The sequence below is a fragment of the Pseudopodoces humilis genome, chromosome 18, assembly GCF_049639895.1.
Source record: "Pseudopodoces humilis isolate 2021_Gansu_Grassland_sample_001 chromosome 18, ASM4963989v1, whole genome shotgun sequence".
In the NCBI taxonomy this organism is placed as follows: Eukaryota; Metazoa; Chordata; class Aves; order Passeriformes; family Paridae; genus Pseudopodoces; species Pseudopodoces humilis.
The window spans coordinates 1,756,378-1,762,172 of record NC_142217.1 but is presented as its reverse complement, the minus strand read 5'-3'; positions in this window follow the sequence as shown (position 1 = coordinate 1,762,172).

Here is a 5,795-nt window from a genome sequence, read left to right as displayed (position 1 = left end):
GACGGGGATGGGGTGGCGGGACAGTGGGAGAGGGAGAGGACAATCGTCGGAGTCAAGAAATTCGCTTTTTGTCTCCTTCCACTGCTGCTGCTGCCGCCGCTGCCGCCGCTGCCGCTGCAACTGAAGCACCGGGACCGTTTGTCCCCGTGTCCGTTTGTCCGTCCGTTGCCCGCTCGGCCCCCCGGCCCCGAGCCCCGCGCTCCCCGGGCAGCCCCTGAGCCTGGCCAAACACGGCAACTTTGCCCTGTTGAGCCAAGAGCCGGAGTCTGGACTCCTGCACAGGGGCACAGCAATGCCCTTGGCTGCTGCTGTGCCTTGTCCCTGCTGAGGGTCAGACACCGTCTGAGCACATTCCCTGAATGCAGAATTTGTACCTGAGCCAAGCACTGCACTTGTGTCTCCAGCATTGCTTTCCAAGCAAAACAGGGGAAGGCAAACTGGGTATAGCTCATGGTATTTTACAGTGTCTAAAACTTGCCAAGTCTCAGATCTTAGAGGTGAGAGCCATTTGGAATGAATGGGATGGACAAACAGTGCAAGATGGAAAAGGGAAACATAAAAATAAATAGAGGAAAATAGAGGAAAACATATTGGTTGTTTCTTTTGATTTTATTTTAATTTCTTAAAAAAGCTGTTTCCATTTACCCAGAATCTTCTCCCCAGTCCCGTCTGTTCTTTCCAGAAACCTGTCCTGGAGAATGCGGCGCAGCTCCTGTCACAAGATGTGCCCCCAGCTGCAGCTTCTCTTGGCTTCCCACACTGTGAGTGCAGCACAACTCTTGCAGCAAAGCAGGACAAATATTTGAAGAACTTGACAACTTGTTCTTTCTTTTCCTTGTGCACTGGGGAGTTGTGCCATTGGTGAGGTTTTCATTGTTCCTCTTCTACCCAAAGAAAACATGATGGGCTACCAGGAATTGTTGGGGAATACAAGCCTGGCTGAATGTGGAGAAAGAATCTGCAGAGCCTGCAGCCAGCAGTGGAGAGCTCATCATTCCAACAGCCCCATGGACATCTTGAAAGTGATCTGGAACATGAAGATGGGCTGACAGAGGGAGTTTGTTTCTGTGTTCAGTTGAGATGATTCTACATCTCTTGCACTGGGAGAAATCGAGCACAATCAGTTGATGATAAGCACCAGAACATGATAAGCTGGACCTCTCAGTGGATGAGAGAAAGAATGTGAAAAGGAGAAATGCAGGGAATGACTTGGTGAACTTTGTGTGTAAGAAGGGTCATTTTTTCTTAATAATTCCCAATTCATTCCCTTTGCTTTTATCCTTTTAACAAGGCCAATTGCATCTGAGATTCCCCAGGAAATGAGAACCCTGAGCTTGTGGAGCTGCCTGAAAGTTGCCCTGTTCCTTTTTCTTCTGCTGCTCAGAAGAAACAATGAAGCGAGTTGGGAAGTTCTGGTTTTTTCCTGTTCCTGGTGGATTTTTTCATTTTATTTGCCACTGCAGAGGCAATTTCTGTGCTGGCCTCTGTCAGTTGATTCTATTTCAGCAGCAGCAGCAGCAACAGGGCTGTGTTTGAGCACTGCAAATGTGACCTGTGTGGCTTTAATTCCCCTCGACTTAGTGCTGAGGGAGTTGGGAGCATTTTGATCTCTACTGATCATGATGCCTGAAACAAAAATCCTGAGTTCCCTGTGACAAAAGCACAGTGGGTAGCACTGATTGAAAGAGGCAATTGCAGCTGTACTGCTAAAATTCCAGTGGAAAGCAGAAGAGGGGCAAGAGCAGCCGGGATCTGCAACTGCCAAGGCAAATGTAAATTAAATAATTTTGTGGGACTTTTCTGCAATTTTGTGGGATTTTTCTGGTATTTTGTGGGATGTTTCTTGAAGGTTATGGAATTTTTCTGGAATTTTGTGCAAATTTGTGGAGATTTTGTGGGATGTTTCTAGAATTTGGTGGGGTTTTGAGAACATTTAAGGAATTGTGTGGGATTTTTCTGCAATTTCGTGGGATTTTTCTTGAATTTTGTAGGATATTGCGGAGATTTTGTGGGAGTTTTGTGGAATTTTGAAGGATTTTGAGGAGACATGAAGAATTTTGAGGTTTTTTCATAGGTTTTGTGGAAATGTGTGGGGATTTTGTAGGATGTGACTGGAATTTGGTAGGGTTTTTAGAACATTTAGGATATTTAGTGGAATTTTTCTGCAATGTTGTGGGATTTTGAGGAGACTTGAAGAGTTTTGTGGGATTTTTCTTAGATTTTCTGGAAATTTGTGGCAATTTGGTGGGTTATTTTTGTAATTTGGTAGGGTTTGGGGAAGATTTCTGCAATTTTGTAGGATTTTTCTTGGAATTTGTGGGATTTTTTGAAGGCTTGATGAATTTTGAGGGATTTGTCTTAGATTTTGTGGAAATTTGTGGAGATTTGGTGGGATGTTACTGGAATTTGGTAGGGTTTTGAGAAGCTTTCTGCAATTTTGTTGGAGTTTTTTCTGGAGTTTTGTGGGATTTTGTGGAGACTTGAAGAATTATGAGGGATTTTTCTTAGATTTTGTGGTATTTTGTGGAGATTTGGTGGGATGTTTCTGGAATTTGCTGGGGTTTTCAGAACATTTAATGAATTGTGTGGGATATTTTTGTGGAATGTTGAGGGATTTTGTGGAGACTTGAAGAATTTTGAGGGATTTGTCTTAGATTTTGTGGAAATTTGTGTAGATGTGGAGGGATGCTTCTGTAATTTGGTGGGGATTTACGAAAATTTCTGCAATTTTGTGGGATTTTTCTTAAATTTTGTGGGATTTTGAGGAGTCTTGAAGAATTATGAGGGATTTTTCTTAGCTTTGGTATTTTGTGGAGATTTGGTGGGGTGTTCCTAGAATTTGCTGGGGTTTTCAGAACATTTAATGAATTGTGTGGGATTTTTTGAAAATTTTGTGGGATTTTTCTTGAATTTTGTGGGATTTTGATGAGACTTGAAGAATTGTGAGGGATTTTTCTTAGCTTCTTTGGAATTTTGTGGAGATTTTGTGGGATGTTACTGGAATTTGGTGGGGTTTTGAGGAGATTTCTGCAATTTTGTGGGATTTTTTGGGAATTTTGTGGAATTTTGTCTGGATTTTGTGGGATGTTTCTGGAATTTGGTAGGGTTTTGGGAGGTTTTCGGGAATTTTGTGGGATTTTTTTCTGCAATCTTGAGGGATTTTGAGGATACTGGAAGAATAGTGAGGGATTTTTCTGAGATTTTGTGGAATTTTGCGGCAATTTGGTGGGATGTTTCTGGAATTTGCTATGGTTTTCAGAACATTTAATGAATTTAGTGGGATTTTTTTGTGGAATGTTGAGGGATTTTGTGGAGACTTGAAGAATTTTGAGGTATTTTCTTAGATTTTGTGGAAATTAGTGGGGGTTTTGTGGGATGTTACTGGAATTTGGTGGGGTTTTCAGAAAATTTAATGAATTGTATGGGATTTTTCTGCAATTTTGTGGGATTTTTCTGCAATTTTGTGGGATTTTTCTGCAATTTTGTGGGATTTTTCTGCAATTTTGTAGGATATTGAGGAGACTTTGTGGGATTTTTGTAGAAATTTGAGGGATTTTGAGGAGACATGAAGAATTTTGAGGTATTTTCTTAGATTTTGTGGAAATTAGTGGGGATTTTGTGGGATGTTTCTGGAATTTGTTGGGCTTTTGAGAAGATTTCTGCAATTTTGTGGGATTTTTCTGGAATTTTGTGGAGACCTGAAGAATTTTGAGGGATTTTTCTTAGCTTCTTTGGAATTTTGTGGAGATTTGGTGGGATGTTTCTGGAATTTGGTGGGCTTTTGAGAACATTTAGGGAATTGTGTGGGATTTTTTTGGAATTTTGTGGGATTTTTCTTGAATGTTGTAGGATATTGGGGAGATTTTGTGGGTGTTTTGTGAAATATTGAGGGTTATTGAGGAGACATGAAGGATTTTGAGGTATTTTCCTAGATTTTGTGGAAATTTTGGGGGATTTTGTGGGATGTTTCTGGAATTTGGTAGGGTTTTGAGAACATTTAGGGAATTGTATGGTATTTTTCTGCAATTTGGTTGGATTTTTCTTGAATTTTGCACATTATTGAGGAGATTTTGGGGGAGTTTTGTAGGATATTGACGGATTTTGAGGAGTCATGAAGAATTTTGAGGTATTTTCTAAGATTTTGTGGAAATTTTTGTGGAGATTTTCTGGGGTGTTTCTGGAATTTAGTGGGTTTTGAGAAGATTTCTGCCATTTTCGTGGGATTTTTCTTGAATTTTGTGGGATTTTGTGGAGAATTGAAGAATTATGAGGGATTTTTCTTAGCTTCTCTGGAATTTTGTGGAGATTTAGTGGGATGTTTCTGCAATTTTGGTGGGGTTTTGAGAACATCTAGGGAACTGTATGGGATTTTTCTGCAATTTCGTGCGATTTTTCTTGAATTTTGTGGGATTTTGGAAAGTCTTGAAGAATTGTGAGGGATTTTTCTTAGATTTTGTGGTATTTTGTGGAGATTTGGTGGGATGTTTCTGGAATTTGGTGGGGTTTTGAGAACATTTAGGGAGTTTTGTGGTATTTCTCTGTAATTTTGTGGGATTTTTCTTGGATTTTGTCGGATATTTTGTGGAGATTTTGTGGGAGTTTTGTGGAATTTTGAGGGATTTTGAGGAGACATGAAGAATTTTGAGGTATTGTCTAAGATTTTGTGGAAATTTTTGGGGATTTTCTGGGATGTTTCTGGAATTTGGTGGGGTTGTGAGATCATTTAGGGAATTTTATGGGATTTTTCTGCAATTTTGTGGGATTTTTCCTTGAATTTTGTAGGATAATGAGGAGATGTTTTGGGAGTTTTGTGTAATTTTGAGGGATTTTGATGAGACATGAAGAATTTTGAGGAATTTTTTAGATTTTGTGGAAATTAGTGGGGATTTTGTGGGATGTTTCTGGAATTTGTTGGGCTTTTGTGAAGATTTCTGCAATTTTGTGGGATTTTTCTGGAATTTTGTGGGATTTTGAGGAGACTTGAAGAATTATGAGGCCATGGTGACACTGTGGAACCAAGGAGAGCATTGCTGCACTGAGACCTCATGGAACCAAGGATCCACTGTGACACTGCGGGGCCCAAGGATCCAAGGGACGTTGTGGCACCAAGAGCTCCCATGGAACCAAAGGGACATTGTGACCCTGGGAGGCCTCATGGAATCATGGAGACCATTGTGACACTCTAAGGCCCCATGGAACCGTGGTGACACCAAGTTGGCTGGGAGTGTTGATGTGCTGCAGGGTAGGAGGGCTCTGCACAGGGACCTGGACAGGCTGGATCCAGGGCCCAAACCCAACAAGGTGAGGTTTAACAAGTCCAAGTTCCAGGTCCTGCACTTTGGCCACAACAACCCCTGCAGTGCTACAGGCTGGGGACAGAGTGGCTGGACAGCAGCCAGGCAGAAAGGGGCCTGGGGCACTGATGGACAGCAGGCTGGGCATGAACCAGCAGTGTGCCCAGGTGGCCAAGAAGGCCAATGACTCCTGGCCTGGATCAGGAATGATGTGGCCAGCAGGAGCAGGGCAAGGATTCTTCCCCTATGCTTGGCACTGGTTGGGCAGCACCTTGAGTGCTGTGTCCAGTTCTGGGTCCCTAATTTAGGAAGGCCATGGAGGGGCTGGAGCATGTCCAGAGAAGGGCAACAAGGGTGGTGAGGGGTCTGGAGCACAAGTCCTGTGAGGAGCAGCTGAGGGAGATGGAGTTATTTATCCTGGAGGCTCAGGGAAGACAAGGTGGTGTCTGTTACCGCTGAAGATGAATAGATCACGCGGACACAGGTCGAGGTGTGGTGAAG